Source organism: Somniosus microcephalus, chromosome 2 (assembly GCF_052327205.1).
Source record: "Somniosus microcephalus isolate GS21.2 chromosome 2, FLI_Smic_1.0, whole genome shotgun sequence".
NCBI lineage: Eukaryota > Metazoa > Chordata > Chondrichthyes > Squaliformes > Somniosidae > Somniosus > Somniosus microcephalus.
The window spans coordinates 359171594-359190510 of NC_140988.1; the positions used below are offsets into that span (position 1 = coordinate 359171594).

General features: G+C 49.3%; 1 long non-coding RNA gene across 1 annotated transcript; it reads left to right on the forward strand.

Moving 5' to 3' along the window:
• The first annotated feature begins 2148 nt into the window (after nucleotides 1–2148).
• On the forward strand, nucleotides 2149–18267 carry LOC147123699 (uncharacterized). The gene is made up of 2 exons (XR_015074990.1): nucleotides 2149–2968; nucleotides 16228–18267. It is a non-coding gene; the product is annotated as an uncharacterized LOC147123699 (long non-coding RNA).
• Nucleotides 18268–18917: the final 650 nt, after the last annotated feature.

Below are 18917 nucleotides of genomic sequence, written 5' to 3' on the forward strand. Positions count from 1 at the left end.
GGGCGTTACAGTTCATTCAAAGTTATTGAGGGAAAAAGAAGTGTTTGACATAACTGAGCAAACCAGAAGGCTGCATTAGCAAAGGAGGAGATGCGGGTGCTCCGCTGGAGGTCAGAGGAGATTATGGCGCCAACAATGAGGATAGTCTAAGCCTTGATCTATCAAAGTTAAGAGGCAGTTGCTGTTGGTTAGTCGTATAGGAGATCTTTTGCTATGAAGGAACTGGTTTGCCTCTGGTTGCTAATTTGGGCAAAAATACTGGTGTGAATATAAAATCGGTTTTACGCTCACACCGACATTTTCATTCACATTAAAAAGCAAAGGGAAATGTGCCTGTGTGTACTTTGGACTTTAGGGGAATCAAGGGATATGGGGATAGGGCAGGAAAGTGGAGTTGAGGTCGAAGGTCAGCCATGATCTATTGGATGGCGGAGCAGGCTCGAGGGGCCCTATGGCCTCCACCTGCTCCTAATTTTTATGTTCTTATGTCTTTGAAAAATCAAAAGAAACACGATTTTCATTACCCTATTGAAGGACATAGAGGAGATAATAATGTAGTGATTCAGTCCTTGCAGTATGAGAGGACTGGGGAACCTGTGAGTTAATGGAAAAAGTGTTTGAGGATCAGCCATTAACAGTGATACAGGGATTGGGAGTGTAAGGGGTTTTCGATCGTCGAGGTCTCTCTCTCGCTCTAGAGACCTCTCTCTCTTGCACAGTAATTCACCGAGTGATTCGACCCACTCGCCCCTTAGGTTCTATACACTGGACTTTGAGGCAGGAACTACAATGCAGAGAATACTCTGTAGACCAAGTTTAATGAAACAAAATTAAATTTTATTGCATAAAGGAAAAATTGAAAGTAAGCCAATAAGGTACATGGGAGGAAAAACAATTCACAATACAGTACTAACCAATATATATACAGGCATAACATACTTTACAATGGTCACCATGAAATAGGGAAACACACGGAACATCGAGGGACAACAACTCATTGTTGATTATCCCCTAAAATGCCCACCCCCTAAGCCTAGCTAGATTAGGTTATGAGGGGCCAGAAACATGCTCACCAATCCAAAACTGCGGTTGGGTTGGGGTTCTTTACTTGGTGCTCTCTCTCGGGCCTGCTGTCGTCACGTGGTCGTTGGGCTGTAGGCGCAGTGGGCTGCCCAGGCTAATGGCGTCTCGGCCACCTTAATTCAGCAGGACTCGGCATCCATCGTTTTGCTCACCGGCTGTCTTCTCGGTGCTCCTGCATACAACGATGGTGGTCACAGTCTCGATTTCTCTGTGCTCCTGCACACGACGCTGGTGGCTACCCGTTCTGTAAGGTGTTTCGTTTTCTTCCTCTTCGCCAACTGTCTTCTCGTCTCGTCAACGGCCCGGGGTTTTTGTCGACGATCTCCCGATAACTACCCCGGCTCTCGTCTTCTTCTTCCGAGTCCGAAAAGGCCTTCTTCGGACCCCCGAGCAATCTCTTGAAAATGATCTGCACTGGTCTCTCCCGATGCTGATGCTCCTCAATGGCTACTGAAACCCGATGGTCTCCGATCCCAATTCCCTCAACGCTACCCCAGGACTCCAGTTATACTTTTCATGGAGGCCCTTATCTCCCACCATATCAAGGTTAGTCTTTGTTTAACTTTTGGCGGGCTTGTGGCACAGAAGTCATTGTTTAAAGTACTTTCAGGATGGCCGGTAACTGCCATCTCTGGTCTGGAATGACCTTGTATTGTTTTTAATGGGTCTTGATGTTTCCCCTTTGAATTTGAAGCTGTTTCCCTTTGTCTGGGTAAACATTTTGATGGCCTTTATCGACAGGCCGATCTGATTGGATCTGCATCCAATCCATATGTATGGGGTTCTGTCTGGTTTCGTTTTCTCCGAAATTGTGTTCCAGAACTTACTGTGGGCTGAATCCACAAAAGCTGTCTGTGGACTGCAGGAACCATTTTAAAATGTCCCAAAAAGCTGGTCACGGGGTCTGGTGGCCATTTTGTGTGCCCCTTTTCCTGGGCTTCTTTTAAAACAGTCTTTAAAAATTAAGGCCTTTTCTGCCAATAGACCCTTATAGGACAATGTTCAATTTTGCAAATTCTACAGGAGGCAACTGGATAGCCATGAAAATAGCTTTGTTATGTTGGAGGAAATTTCGGTACTAAAGGACTTTGCAAAGCTCGTCGGGATACTTGACATTCGTTACAGGCTAAAACTGGACCTTGAGCTACCCTGGGATGAGTAGTGCCAGCTGCATCCTGTTTTGTACTTCGGTTATCTTGCAAGGACAGACAGTCTGCTATTGTTTTATTTCTGCTTATCATATCTCACGGTGAAAAATCCGAAGATGTCCTAGTTCTGCTGAACATTGTTTACAATATCTTACTGCTACAATGTCATGAGGCATTTCTGTGATTAATCCGCTTAACCTTTCATTTGTGTATAAAGGTAAACGCATTTAGAGTGTTAAACGAGAAGCTTGGCGGTTGCACAGGGGTGCATAGCACTTCTCCCAGAGCACTCTGCAAATAAAGTGTATTCTCACATTTCAATTATACCACAGTCGTCTGAGTCTTATTAATCTATCAAGCTGAGGTTGGGTATACGTCGACCTTGTATATCACTTGGTCCGTTCAGGCTCCAACTCAGTGGTAACAAATTGGCGCTGCGAGCAGGGTCACCGAGTGCTCAAACACCCTGATCAAGTGCTAACGTGCTCGAGTGATCCAAAGAACAAAGTAAGTGGGCCATCGGAATGTGAGAAAACACTATGTGGTTCTAGGCATTTGAACATCTGCATTTATTAAGTTTTTGTCTCAGGAATACTTAGGTGAAGGCTTAGGTTGAGCTTGGGAATTTCGGCAAAGGAGTCCGGACAGACTTTGCCACTAGCACGTGACGACACCCGCCGCTGAAGGTAAAACGGGGGTTTCGGAGACCGTGATTCGGGATGAGCAACTGATGTCGGGTAAGGACCTTAAGAGGGGGCCTCCGGGCTCCCTCATTTACAGTTACATGACAGATAGATGTTCGTTAATTGAGAAAATGCAGAACTAAGAAAGTGGCTAGATAAGCAAAAGAAAGAAAGGACCAAGAAGGTAGGGGTACTCTTGGTCCATCAACTGACTGGATTAATAGAACAGGTTGAGAAAGTGCAAGAATTAATCAAAGTTAAAAATCAGGAAAATGCAGAACTAAGAAAGAAGGTAGAAAGTTTGGAAAGCATTAATAAAGAACAAGGAAGGACATTAGTGTACCAAGGGGGATGGTCCAGACAATGGAATAATGAACCTCTTCCCCCGTACGCCCCCCTAGGACCAAGTGCCCCTGGGATAGAGGAAAGGAACCTTAAGAAAATGCTGGAATTTCAGTTTGTGTGAAAGTGTGTTAAAGTGTGACTGTTTTTCTGACTATGAATGTTTAAGAAGTTATAGTATTTTTGTCTGAAAAGTCTGTCTTTAAAAGAAAGATTCTGTTATGTATGTTTTAGCTCCACCCACTTCTCTGTGTTAAAAGCATTTAAAAATGTTTGTCTTGTCTTGGATTTTTGGAAGTTTTAAGAATGTGCGAATAAGATTGTGCCCCAAGAGAAAAAATCTTTGAACTACAATTTAAATTAAGCTGGTGTGCAAAAACTGAGAAGAACAACAAAAAGTTTGTTTAACAAAAGATTAAGGGCTAGATTTTCAGTTGCTTGCGCCAGCAGTTAGCGCCTTAAGAGAAGTGATTTCCGGGCGCTATGCGTGTAGCGCCCGGGCGCAGCGCAGTTTGCGCCCCGCCCCAAATTAAGTTGCCCGTTAGCGCCGGCGCAAAGTTTAGCGCCCGCCCGGCTGCGCGCGCAGAAAATGACGTCACATCCTCGTGCAACGCCCTTTGGCCGCCCCGATTGCAAACTTCAGTCGGACCGCCCCATTGTGCGGCGGGCGGCCGGAGCGTTTGGAAAAAGGAACGCAACACAACCAGCGCGGGCCCCGGGGGGCGCTAATTAAAGGGAACGTCCTCTCCAGTATAAAGGCCATCCATTATTTCAGAAAACAGTCTTGTGCAACGCATTTCTGGAGACACAACAAGGAGGATAGCTAACTGGTTTCAAGCAGCAAGAGCCAGGTATTTTTGGACTCAGGCAACAGCGCTGCAAGTGGCCATTTGGAAATTAGAGTGTTTGCCAGGATTTGATGGGGGTTGCATGGGGTGCCAACGCGGAGCTGCAGCTCCATGTCCGTAGGGCTCGCAGACGCATTGTGAGAGGGGCAGCCCTGGCTAGAGGCAGAGGGGGCTACAGGCGTCGGCCACGTAGGCCTTACCCAGTCAGGCTATACCGCCAGCAGCGCTCCTACCTAAACATGAGTGCCGCGCGATGTGTTAAAAGGCTCCGATTCCGAAAGGAGGTGATTGCAGAGGTCTGCCACCTGCTTCGCCGAGATCTGCGGCCAAAGCTCAGGTGCAGGACGTCTCTGTCGGTGGAAGTGAAGGTGACAGTGGCATTGAACTTCTATGCCACCGGCTCCTTCCAATACGCTGCTGGGGACATAGCAAACATCTCCCAGTACGGCGCGCATCGCTGCATCCGCCAGGTGACAGAAGCACTGTTCAGAAGGAGAAGCCAATTCATCTCCTTCCCCATGGCCCTGGAGAGCCAGCATCAGCGCGCATTGGGATTTTCCAGACTCGGGGAATTCCCCTTGGTGCAGGGCGCCATTGACTGTACGCATGTGGCTTTGCGGGCCCCTCTGGAGCATGGCGAGCAGTATATCGCAACAGGAAGGGCTACCATTCTCTGAATGTGCAGCTGGTCTGTGACCACAAGCAGCGCATCATGGCAGTCAATGCCAGCTTCCCAGGCAGCAGCCACGATGCCTTTATCCTGCGGCAGAGTACTGTGCATGACATGTTCCAGGCACAGCCTCCCCCAAGAGGATGGCTACTCGGGGACAAAGGCTATCCTTTGTGCACCTGGCTCATGACCCCGCTCCGCGCGCCCAGGACCGCTGCTGAAGAGGCCTACAACGAGAGCCATCAAACCACCCGCAACATCATCGAGCTAACTATTGGGGTCCTCAAGCAGCGGTTCCGCTTGCTCTTGATCGCTCCGGAGGAGCTCTCCAGTATTCGCCGGACCGGGTCTCCCAATTTGTGGTGGTTTGCTGCATGCTACACAACCTGGCTATCCGCAGGACTCAGGCACTGCCACCTGACGTTGGACCAGCACCTCAGGAGGAGGAGCAGGAGGAGCATGAGGGAGGAGGAGGAGGAGGAGGAGGAGGAGCAGGAGTACGTTCCCAGGAGGGAGCGACCAGGGCCAAGGGCCGCACGACGCCACCTTATTACACGGTACTTCTAAGCCCCCTGTCAGGGAATGGCCAGGGCCATGAGGGAAGATGAATGCAGCCCGCTCCGCAAGCCCTCAGCCGGCGAAGCCAACAAACACTAAGAAGAACAACCATGGAGACTGCATGAATAAAGATAATTTTTTATTAAACAAAAATGGAAAGCCCTTCCCACATGAATCCCCAAAAACAATAAACGGGCCCCACAAAAAGCCCAACAAACGACTCACTCCACAAACTGGGGAGGAGCCACTCCACCTTTATTGAAACCGGGCCTCAACGTCGGCCTAACGCAAAAAAAAAGCCCTCCAAAAGCACAACCATGGGCAAATAAAGATGGCCACCGCCATATTAAAGGAAAAGCTGGCCACACCCTCTACTGAGTGGGCCCGCGAGGGCGAGACCTTGGCCAGCATTTTGCCTCCCTGCCCTGCCTGCTGCTCCTTCGCAAGCTCTGCCCAGTGGCTGCTGCGAGGCTGGGGGAAGGCGCCTGAGGCTCAGATGCCCTTCCGCCAGATGCCGCTGGGGGGCGGCCTACACGGCGTTTGGGCCTCGAGGGGCCCGTCTCCTGAGTGGCGCGCCTGAGCCTGGCCACCATCAGCTGCAGCCGCTTGCCCTTGACGGCCCCAGAGGGGGAATGGCGGCGACGGATGGTGCAATGTGGGCCAGCTGGCGTCTGGGATGCGCTGGCTGGTGCTGTGGCGCGGTGGCACTCGGCCGGGCCCGCACTGCAGGATCCGCAGCAATCAGCCGACGGCCGGCTTGCTGGGATGGTCCAGCGCGGCGCCTGCCTGGCGATGCCTGCCTGAGACAGCGCGTGTGGCAGCAGTGAGTGGCCCTGTGGTCCTGGTGTGCGCGCGCATCACATCCGCCAGGGTCTTGACGGCATCAGTTAGCATGCGGCCAGTCGCGGCAGTTGCTGCCCGAACTCGCGCACACTGGTCGCCAGCGACCTCGATGGCCTCAGGCATGCGCCCCACCACGCTCATGAGCTCCGTGAGGCGCCGGTCCGAGTCGTCGGCCATCTGATCGAGCTCCGCACCTCCTCCGAAGTGAAGGTGTCCGGACTGGAGTCGCGACTCTCCCGCTGGGGAGGAGGGGGCCGAACTAGGGGACCCTTGCCGCGTTGGTGACGGCGAGTGTGCCGAGCAGCAGCACTCCCCTCTGATCCTTCCCCCCTTTGGGGGGAAGGCCGCGGGGCCACGCGCACGGCTGCTGGGTGGCTGGACGCCACTGGTCCCAGAAGCTGCATTGCCCTGCGACAGTTCCTCCAGGCCTCGTCCAGTGAGGAGGTGTCGAGCATTTCCTCCTCTCCTGCGGGACGTGACTGTTTCCCCCGAAGGTCCGGCTTGCTCCTCCTCCTCTCCTTGGTTGGAGGTGCTGTCACTGGCAGCCTCAGGGTCCTGGTCGTCACCAGCTGAAAGCAGGAATGCACAAGAGTAGCTCAGAAGTGAGGAGACGGCGTCAGCGAGGGAGTTAGGACTGGTGGGATTCAGCGCATTGGTGGGACAGTGGCAAAGGAGGTAGCTCGGATGGGCCAGTGCGACGCGAGAGGGCCAAAAGGCGAGGTCCTTACCATTGCCGGGCAGTGGAGGGTCGGATACACCGCACGCTGTGGGGACAATCACACGTGCTCCCATGAGCACACACACGCGCTCCTCCAGCCGAGTGGCTTCTGCAGCTTGGCGCGGCCACCCCTGGCACGGGCCTGGCGATTAAACGCTACTTTAGCCTGCAAGAGAAAGGACGGGCTGTAAGTGCGCAGTGAAGCCCTGATGTAGTGTGCACTGCCTCCATGGTGGAATAGCTTGGACAGAGTGAAGCCCTGATGTAGTGTGCACTGCCTCCCATGGTGGAATAGCTTGAACAGAGTGAAGCCCTGATGTAGTGTGCACTGCCTCCCATGGTGAATAGCTTGGACAGAGTGAAGCCCTGATGTAGTGTGCACTGCCTCCCATGGTGAATAGCTTGGACAGAGTGAAGCCCTGATGTAGTGTGCACTGCCTCCCATGGTGGAATAGCTTGGCCAAAGTGTAGAGTGCCGAATGGCCATTTGATGCTCATGACTGTCCCAATGCTGCTGGCTGAGGGCTGGCCAAAAGGACTTTCAGGTCCCTTTGCCCATCATGTCAGGTGTACATGCAAGAATGAGGAGGAGACTGGAAAGGCTACTCACCCTCACAATCCTGGTCAGATCGTTGTACTTCTTCCGGCATTGTGTGTGGGTCCTGGGGGCCTCGCCGGTGAACGTCACCCTCTGGGCGATCTGCTTCCAGGCTTTGGTGTAGTCGTGGTGGGTTGGATTCCTCCCACTGTCTGGAAACAAGATCTTGCGCCTCACCTCCAGAGCTGTGAGCATGATGTCCAGATCACCCTCTGAGAAGCGCAGGGCACGCTGACGGGCCTTCTCTGGCGTTGCCATGACTCCCTGGGGCTGAGCAGTAGTGTTGAGGCCTCTTTGCAAGGCTGCAGTGTGCAGGGCGTGGCAGCAGACCAATTCGTCCCTTCCCCCTTTAAGAGCTGGTCGGCACCACGGGGTCTGCTGTCAGTGCAAAAATGACCGCACCCGTGCTGCGCCCCGCCTGGGCGCTATCCCTCTGGACCGCCGGCTTAGCGCCTAAAGAGAGTAGTGGAACGCCTCTTTTAGCGCTCCACCAACCTCTTAGGGCGAAGCCACTGAATTCCCGGCAACGGGGCGCTACTTTGGGGCGGGCGCTAACTTCGGGCGGGCGCTAAAGCTAGCGCCCCAAAACTGCCTAAACTGAAAATCTAGCCCTAAGTTTCAGCCTAAGATTTAACCTTGGAGTCGTGGTTGCTATGGTGAAATCCTCCAAAGCAGTTTGATTTGTTTAAATGTGAAAAACTAATTTTTTTCCAGTTATATTCAATGTTTTTACAGTATTTTGGAAAGACATCTGAAGAAAGGACAATAAGAAAATTAATATGATGTAATTTACTGTTTTCTGCAAGAGTGTGCTATTTTGTTTTATTTGTCTGTTCATAATTTTACAAAAGATGGGCTTCTGCCTTAAAGTTACAGTTGCCAATGTGTCATAGAGTCATAGGGCTAGATTTTCAGTATAGACAGTTTTGGGGCGCTAAGCTTAGCGCCCGCCCGAAGTTATCGCCCGCCCCAAAGTAGCGCCCCGTTGCCGGAAATTCAGTGGCTTCGCCCTAAGAGGTTGGTGGAGCGCTAAAAGAGGCGTTCCACTAGTATCTTTAGGCGCTAAGCCGGCGGTGGAGAGCGCAACACCCGAGCTCGGGCGCAGCGCACGGCAGACACTCTGGTGCCAGTGAGCTCTTAAAGGGGAAGGGTGCATGTATTTTTTTTCAAATGCAAAGTCTGGGGAGGAGGAGGAGGAGGAGGAGGAGGAGGAGGAGGAGGAGGAGGAGGAGGAGGAGGAGGTGGTGGTGGTGGCCGGAAACATAAATACACCATTCACAACACACTGCTTCCTTCCATTATAGTGCAGGAGGAGGGCACTTTAATTTGCGCTCCCCAGGGTGTGTTGCGTTCCATTTTACAAACGCACTGGACGCCAGCCGCACAATCGGGCGGTCCGACTGAAGTTTGTATTCGGGGCGGCCAAAGGGCGTTGCACGAGGATGTGACGTCATGTTCTGCGCGCGCATCCGGGCGGCCGCTAAACTTTGCGCCGGCGCTAACGGGCAACTTAATTTGGGGCGGGCCGCAAACTGCGCTGCGCCCGGGCGCTACACGCATAGCGCCCGAAAATCACTTCTCTTAAGGCGCTAACTGCTGGCGCAAGCAACTGAAAATCTAGCCCATAGAGTTTTACAGCACAGAAAGAGGCCCTTCGGCCCATCGTGTCTGCGCCGCCCATCCATCCCTGTCCAGTCTAATCCCATTTTCCAGCATTTGGTCCATAGCCCTGTATGCAATGGCATTTCAAGTGCTCATCCAAATGCTTCTTGAATGTTGTGAGGGTTCCTGCCTCTACCACCCTTTTAGGCATTGAGTTCCACATTCCAACCACCCTCTGGGTGAAAAAGTTCCTCCTCAAATCCCCTCTAAATCTCCTGCCCCTTACCCTGAATCTATGCCCCCTTGTTATTGACCCCCCTACTAAGGGGAAAAGTTCCTCTTTGTCTACCCTATCTATGCCCCTCATCATTTTGTACACCTCAATCAGGTCCCCCCTCAGCCTTCTTTGCTCCAAGGAAAACAACCCCAGCCTGTTTAGTCTTTCTTCATAGCTGAGGCGCTCCATCCCAGGTAACATCCTGGTGAATCTTCTCTGCACCCTCTCCAAAGCAATCACGTCCTTCCTATAGTGAGGCGACCAGAACTGCACACAGTACTCCAGCTGTGGCCTCACCAGCGTTTTGTACAGCTCCATCATAACCTCCCTGCTCTTATATTCTATGCCTCGGCTAATGAAGGCAAGTATCCCATATGCCTTTTTAACCACCTTATCTACCTGTTCCGCTGCCTTCAGAGATCTATGTACATGTACACCAAGGTCCCTCTGACCCTTTGTACTTCCTAGGGTCCTACCACTCATTGTGTATTCCCTTGCCTTATTTGTCCGTCCAAAATGCATCACCTCGCACTTTTCAGGGTTAAATTCCATTTGCCACTTTTGCGCCCAACTGACCAACCCGTCTATATCGTCCTGTAGCCTGAGGCTTGCCTCCTTGCAATTTACCACCCCACCAATTTTCGTGTCATCTGCAAACTTACTGATCATCCCTTTTACATTCTCATCCAAATCATTTATGTAGATCACAAACAACAAGGGACCCAGCACCGATCCCTGAGGTACCCCACTGGACACAGGCTTCCAGTCACAAAAGCAACCTTCGACCATCACCCTCTGCCTCCTGCCACTCAGCCAGTTTAGGATCCAACGCGCCAAGGCACCCTGGATCCCATGGGCTCTTACCTTCTTGACCAGTCTCCTATGCGGGACTTTGTCAAAAGCTTTACTGAAGTCCATGTAAACCATATCTACAGCATTTCCCTCATCCACCTCCCTAGTCACCCCCTCGAAAAATTCAATCAGATTTGTCAGACATGATTTACCCTTGACAAAGCCATGCTGACTATCCCCGATTAATCCTTGCCTCTCCAAGTGGAGACTAATTTTGTCCCTCAGAATTGTTTCCAATAATTTCCCTACCACAGATGTTAGGCTCACTGGCCTGTAATTCCCTGGTTTATCCCTGCTACCCTTCTTGTATAATGGTACTACATTAGCTGTTCTCCAGTCCTCTGGTACATCCCCTGTGGCCAGAGAGGTTCTGAAAATTTGTGTCAGAGCCCCTGCAATCTCCTCCTTTGCCTCCCACAGCAGCCTGGGATGCATCTCGTCCGGGCCTGGGGATTTATCCACTTTTTGGCCTGCTAAAACTGCTAGCACCTCCTCCCTCTCGATGCTAATATGTTCAAGTATGTCACAGTCCCCTTGCCCGATTTCTATGTCTGCATCGTCTTTCTCCATAGTGAACACAGATGCAAAAAATTCATTTAAAACCCCACCTACATCATCTGGCTCTACACACAGATTGCCACTTTGGTCCCTAATGGGCCCTACCCTTGTCCCTGGTTATCCTCTTGCCCTTAATATACTTATAAAACATCTTAGGATTTTTCCTTTATTTTGCTCGCCAGTGTTATTTCATGGCCCCTCCTCGCCTCCTAATTTCTTTTTTAAGTATGCCCCTGCACTTTTTATACTCCTCTAGGGCTTCTTCCGTCTTTAGTCTTTTGTAACTGCCAAAAGGCCCCCTTTTATTTCTAATGCATTTTTGTATCTCCCTTGTCATCCAAGGTTCCCTTTGCTTGTTGGTCCCACCCTTGACCTTTACAGGAACATGTTGGCGCTGTACTCTCTCTATTTCCCTTCTGAAAGTCTCCCACTGTTTTGATGTGGATTTTCCTATAAGTAGCTGCTCCCAGTCCACTTTGGCCAGATCCAGCCTTATCATATTAAAATCGGCCTTCCCCCAATTTAGAACCCTTATTTCCGGGCCGTCTTTGTCTTTTTCCATGACCACCTTAAATTTCACCGAATTATGGTCACTGTCGCCAAAATGCTCTCCTACTGATACTTCCACCACTTGCCCGGCTACATTCCCCAGAATTAGGTCCAGTACCGCCCCCTCTCTTGTAGGACTTTCTACATGTTGGCTCAAAAAGCTCTCCTGGATGCACTTTAAGAATTCTGCACCCTCTAAGCCTTTCACACTCTGACTATCCCAATTTATATTGGGGAAGTTGAAATCCCCCACTATTATTACCCTATTATTTTCACACTTCTCTGAGATTTGCCTACATATCTGTTCCTCTATCTCCCCTGACTGTTTGGGGGCCTATAGTACACTCCCAACAAAGTGCTTGCCCCTTTTTTCTTTTTAAGTTCTACCCATATGGCCTCATTTGAGGAACCCGCTAATATATCATCCCTCCTTACAGCAGTAATTGACTCCTTAATTAATATTTGCAACACCCCCTCCCCTTTTACACCCCCCTCTGTCTCGCTTGAAGATTCTATACCCCGGAATATTGAGCTGCCAGTCCTGGACCCTCCCTCAACCATGTCTCCGTGATGGCAACAATATCGTACTCCCATGTGTTCAACAACAACTTCAGTTCATCCACCTTATTTGCAAGACTCCTTGCATTAAAATAAATGCCTTCCAGCCCTGCCATATTCCCTTTTGCCTTCACATATTTGCTCTGCCTTCCCAGCTGACTTGTTTTTTCCTCCGTATTTGGCTGTAAATCACCCCCTACTATAGCTCCACTCTGTACCCCATCCCCCTGCCAAGTTAGTTTAAACCCCCCCCAGCAGTGCTAGCAAACCTCCCCGCAAGGATATTGGTTCCCCTCTGGTTCAGGTGTAAACTGTCCGACTTGTACAAGTCCCACCTTTCCCAGAAGCAGACCCAGTGATCCAGGAAACTAAAGCCCTCCCTCCTGCACCATCCCTTTAGCCACGCATTCATCTATTCTATCTTCCTATTTCTATACTCACTAGCACGTGGCACCGGGAGTAATCCAGAGATTACAACCTTTGAGGTCCTGCTCTTTAATCCTTCACCTAGCTCCCTAAATTCTTGCTGCAGGACCTCATCCCTCTTTTTACCTATGTCGTTGGTACCAATGTGGACCACGACCTCTGGCTGTTCACCCTCCCCCTCCAGAATGCCCTGCAGCCGCTCAGTGATATCCTTGACCCTGGCACCAGGGAGGCAACAAACCATCCTGGATTCACGTCTACGGCCACAGAAACGCCTATCTGTTCCCCTTACTATAGAATCCCCTACCACTATTGCTCTCCCACTCTTTTTCCCCCCTTCCTGGGCAGCAGGAGCACCCCCAGTGCCAGGAAGTTGGCTGCTGCTGCCTTCCCCTGGTGAGTCATCCCCCCCAACAGTATCCAAAGCGGTATACTTGTTTGAGAGGGGAATGGTCACAAGGGTCTCCTGCACTACCTGCCTGCTTCTATTGCTCCGCCTGGTGGTCACCCATTTCCTGTCTTCCTGTTCAGCTCTTCCCTGCGGTGTGACCAACTCACTAAACGTGCTATCCACGACCCTCTCAGCATCGTGAATGCTCCACAACCCATCCACCCGCAGCTCCAGCTCCTCAATGCGGTCTGCTAGTAGCTACAGATGGATGCATTTCCTGCACACGTAGTCACCAGGGGCAGTGTCCCTGAATTCCCACATGGAGCAGGAGGAGCACATCACGGGGCTGGGTTCTCCTGGCATGACTTACCCTTTAATTAATTTAAACTAATTTACTATCACCAATTAAAGATATCTCTAAGGCGCTTGTATAGTCTACCAACAGTCCCTGCTACACCAGAAAAGACCCTAGTAACTATAAACTACAGAGTTTAAGTTTAAAAAAGAGAAATACTCACCAACCAATCACTTACCTGCTCCCTGATGACGTCACACACTGATTTCTTTTTACCTCTCTCCTCGCTGCTGAGTTGGTCTCGCCTCGCTGGTCGCCGGTTTTTATACCGGGCTGCTCCTCCTCTGCTCCCGCTGCTCCGAGTGCTTGGAAGAAAATTAATTTGAATATTTACAAGATCTGGAATAAATTGGAGTTTGAGGTTAATTAACCTATTAAGACCAGACTTTCATTGTGGCCACGGTGAAATTCTGGTTGGTGTGAATTTGTGTAGACCGAATTGAATAATACTTAGCTTGTGAATTTTGCTCAAATCCCGTCTTTGTCCATATTACCTCCGTGTTCGTGTTTAGTTAAAGTGTGAAAACACAGCTGTCTTTCGATAGGGAAAGTTCTTTTTGATTTACGTGAATTGACGCAGTTGCGTGCATTTGATAATGTGTTGCTCCACCTTCTTAGAATCCTGCAAAGGAGTTAACCCAACTTTAGTATGAAGTTTAAAGATATTGGACGTTAAATAATTTAAGTTTCTTAATTTTAAGTTAATATTTCCCCAATGACAGAAGGAATTTATGATTTGATAACTTAACCTTGGGCTCTAAGCAGAGTCACAATGGAGTCTCTTCTTTCTTTTGTTATATGGAAGTTACCTTGTAAACTAATTGCAGCTCTTCTGTCACTAATGTTAAAACACTGTGGCCTAGAAATTCAGTGGGCTTTGCGCCCAGTTACCGCCCAAATAGGGTTTCTGCGCCAGTGTAAGAGGGTGCGCTGATATTCAGCGCTGCGGTAATGGCGGCGGTAGCCGGTAGCGCTGCGCCGACACCGATGACGTCATCGGTGTGCGCAGTGCCCCGGTTCCGCCCCGCTTCTGGCCCAAACCCCATATTTAGTTGCGGCCGCCTCTTCTGCAGCGGCCGCAAACAGCGCTGGAAAAATGGGGCCGTACTGCTGCGCTACTGGGGCACTTTAAGGTGGAGGTGCGGCCGGCCGCTTTTTCGGCGGCCGCCTGCCCGCACCTCCTTCCCCGGCCTCCTCCACCCCCCCCCCCGCGGCATTGCCGGCTGCTTTCCGCGAGCCCGGCACTTCTCCGTGGTGCCAGGCTCATTTGTCGGCACAATCCAGCGGCAATCTCGCTGTTGCAGGCACCTCCCCCTTAAGAGAAGGAGGAGGCCTGCAGTGCCGCAGCCTGCCGCTCCGCAGCGGGTGGCGCTGCGGCACCTAGCGCGCCGATATTCAGTTTCAGCGCCCCAAGCGGGGGCGCCGAAACCCTTGAATAGTGGCCGCCTTCGAGTTGGGGCGCTGAAACTGAATTTCCGGCGGGCGCAAGTGGCTCCGCGCGCAGCGCTAGCTTTTGGGCGTTAGCCTGCTGGCGGGCCTTAACTGAATTTCTAGGCCAGTGTAAGCTACCTAGCCTGAGAATTACTTGTTTCTGAAATTGGAAATGGAGGATAAATTGATAGAAATGAAATTGAACATTGATAAAACCTGCTGGTACAATAATACTGCTGTTTGGATTTTGGGATAATTTTGAAATGACGAAATGGACTCAGGCAATATATATATTGGGTTACTTTTGGGAAAATAAAATATCCTCTAAAATAATGATAATTAAAAAGTGTTAATAACTTGGATCAAGTGAGAACGTTTGATCTATGTTTTCTATCTTAAATATTGTACTGGACAGTAAAGTTTCTCCAGGACTCATGAATGAGATATGAATGATAATTAAAGGAAAGTGATTGAGAGTGTAAGATGTAGTTAAGAATAATAAAAAAACCTGCCGAGTGTGTGCTCATTCATCTTCAGTGTACTGTCCCTTTAAAAGCCTGTGCTTCCCTCTTCGAGGTCACAGGCTGCGCGCTTTCTCTCTCTCTCTCTCTCTCGCGATCATAACTGCAGCTAGAAGTTGTGATTGAAGTTGCATGGTTCGTGTGTGTGTCAACTAATGTGCAATGAATTACGAAATGAGAATGTACCCGATGGCTGAGAAATCGGCTAAAGACGCGAAGGTAGCTGTGGATAAAGTAGAGCAGGATATGTTAATTACGAAACAAGCTTTTGAACAATTGCCATACGATGAAGCATTAGAGGATGATGAAATTATCACTCAAACGTTGGTGAGATTGGGGGAATTATTGGTTTCAGCTCAGTCTCGGCAACAGCGATGGATTGTTAAATAGATACAAAAATTCATTTTGAACCATTTGTCAAGGGAAGGGTATGTCGTATCAAAAGCAAAGATTCAATTTTGCAAAAAGTGTGTCACGTATTAAGGGCACATTCTGACACCAGATGAAAAAGTCCTGCTCTCAGAAAGGATCCAAACAATATCCCAACATCCGGAACCTACCACTAAAAGAGGAATACAAGCATTTTTAGGATTAATAAATTTTTGCAGGACAGATGGATACCAGAAATCACTAAACTCCGAGCCACCAGAAACCGGACAACCGGTTTGACCCCTTATGAACTAATGACAGGACGAGCGATGCAATTACCCGAAGGCATCATAACAGGTGGGGCCGACGTAGGCCCATTAAAAGATAAATTAAGACGATACGTTTTGGAATTAGGCACTCAGTTAAAAGAGATGCGCAAAGAAGTCCGAGACCACCAAAGAGAGCGAGATGACGAGCTACGGCTCAATACGCTCCCCGAGGTACCCCCAGCGGGAACAAAGGTCATGGTAAAGATGTTGCCTGCAAAACCAGGTTTCGCTCCAAAATGGAGCGGGCCGTATGAAGTTATAATTAGTGGAGACACCTGTGCCTGTCAGGACATAAGAGGGAAGGGGGTTTGGAAACATTGGACTCAACTGAAGGCTTACGAGAAAAGGGTGGGTTCAGTCAAGCCCAAACCATCAATACAGGAAGAAAATCCCGGGGATGGTAATACCAGTAGAGAACCTCAGCAAAGGGAAGATGAGTTTAGTGGAGTACAATGAACAAAAGGAGGGTGTGTATGTGGCAAATTACTAATGACACATCCTTTGTACTTGTCTTACAGATCAATAACGGCTGATTAATGTATGATTCTTTGATCTGCGTGCCTGTGTGGGCGTTTGTTTTGTGGCTTATTGCATCATTTGTGCTTATGTGCTTTTACTTAAACGTGTTAATACAAGAGTGTTATCGGGAGGGCCAAAGAAAGATTAAAATAACACCAGAACAACAGTATTTAATAAAAGATGAGGAGGGAGACCGTAATATGTTTAGTTGCGATAATATGCATTGTTATGGTAACCGGGGGAAGACCGCTATGTAAGCAGGAATTACATGTAAATACTTATATATATATGTCATATGAGTATGCTAAGGAAAAGGGACAGTCCAGCTGTTGGGTCTGTAGTCACATAGTAAAGGAGGAATTCCGTTGAGAGCCATCCCGTTCAATGCCTCAGAGATGGCGGAATGGGTCATGCGCCAGAACATCAGCGGCGATTATAAAGATTCATACAACCAGGAGGGTGACAGAGACAAATGGAAGTTGGCAGGTTATGACCTAACCACTTTCCAGGGGTGGTACCAGCCTAATTATAATCGGAATAGGCAGCCTCCATTCTTAATCATTACTAATACTTTAAGGGTTGGTGGGCCGGAGGGGCCAATATGTTTAACGAAGAATGTATCCGGAGGCACAGAAGTAGGACGCAGTAATTGTTTCCAAGATGTTAATATAACAAAATGCAACCTCACTGAAGGCTGCGGCCAAGGTTTCTTCCAATTAAATCATATCGGAACCCCCAATAAGACAACTGGGGGACCATGGGAAGGGGAGGAAATCAGATGGAGGTGGAGGATTCGTAAGTCACTGGGTGACAATCTAACCGCCTATAATAGGACCTATTTTATATGTGGTCACAGAGCCTACCCGTGGCTCCCCCGGTCTTGGACTGGATCTTGTTATTTGGGATATGTGCTACCATGTGTTTACCATCTGTCCTCCCTAACTGACCACCGTCACTATCGAGCCAAATGCGACATTACAGAAACCGAACGGTATTTCGCCATTTTATTCCCTCCTTATGGGACAGGCAGAGCCATAAAAGAAATCCAGCTTGTCGCGTCATTGTTAGAAAAGGTAGCTAATGACACCGAGGAGGCACTGGCAGAAATAAGTGATGAGATGACAGCGATACGGACGGTTGCCTTACAGAACCGGATGGCATTAGACTACCTGTTAGCGGAGCGGGGGGGTACGTGTGCCTTGATAGGGCAGGAATGTTGTACATATATCCCAGATAGCTCCGAGAATATCACAAACCTAGTAACCCACATGAGGGATGAAGTGAAGAAACTCCATACCAATCCCGGGCAGGGATGGTTGAACTGGCTAGGACTAACGGGATGGGGCCCCTGGATAATGCATGCGCTGGTCATTATTGTCGCGATATGTGTTGCAATATGCTGTCTGTTAACCATCTTAAAAACTTGTTGCAAAATGGCAATGACACCGTTAATGCCAATCAGTATGATAGACGAGCTATTGCCTGAAGAACAGCAAACGGAGGACAAAGCTAATCCGGCCGACTCCCCCTTATGTCAGTGGTTGTAAGATCGACACTGTGAAGAAAGAAGATTGGTGGTCGCCTGGAGCAAGAGGATCGTGCTCCAGGACCAAAAGGAGGGTTTGTTGGAGGAAATTTCGGTACTAAAGGACTTTGCAAAGCTCGTCGGGATACTTGACATTCGTTACAGGCTAAAACTGGACCTTGAGCTACCCTGGGATGAGTAGTGCCAGCTGCATCCTGTTTTGTACTTCGGTTATCTTGCAAGGACAGACAGTCTGCTATTGTTTTATTTCTGCTTATCATATCTCACGGTGAAAAATCCGAAGATGTCCTAGTTCTGCTGAACATTGTTTACAATATGTTACTGCTACAATGTCATGAGGCATTTCTGTGATTAATCCGCTTAACCTTTCATTTGTGTATAAAGGTAAACGCATTTAGAGTGTTAAACGAGAAGCTTGGCGGTTGCACAGGGGTGCATAGCACTTCTCCCAGAGCGCTCTGCAAATAAAGTGTATTCTCACATTTCAATTATACCACAGTCGTCTGAGTCTTATTACTCTATCAAGCTGAGGTTGGGTATACGTCGACCTTGTATATCACTTGGTCCGTTCAGGCTCCAACTCAGCGGTAACAGTTAAAAGGTGGTAAGTTGGTAATTTAATTAGAAGGGCATGATGCCAAAGTCATGAAAAGATTTGCAGATGTCCAAGGTGCTGACAGCTATTTCACTAGAGTGATCAAGAGCAATTTTCCAGAGGTGTATACCACAGATAAAGGATAGATCCTCGTGTGATCACTTCCATTGGGCAGGAGGTGGGTAGAGCAAGCTCACCAGAGGTGTATACCATAGATAAAAGGATAGATCCTTGTGTGATCACTTCCATTGGGCAGGAGGTGGGTAGAGCAAGCTCACCAGAGGTGTACACCATAGATAAAAGGATAGATCCTCATGTGATCACTTCCATTGGGCAGGAGGTGGGTAGAGCAAGCTCACCAGAGGCGTATACCACAGATAAAGGATAGATCCTCGTGTGATCACTTCCATTGAGCAGGAGGTGGGTAGAGCAAGCTCACCAGAGGTGTATACCACAGATAAAGGATAGATCCTCGTGTGATCACTTCCATTGGGCAGGAGGTGGGCAGAGCAAGTTCACCAACTGCCGATGGAAGCACTATGAAGCCC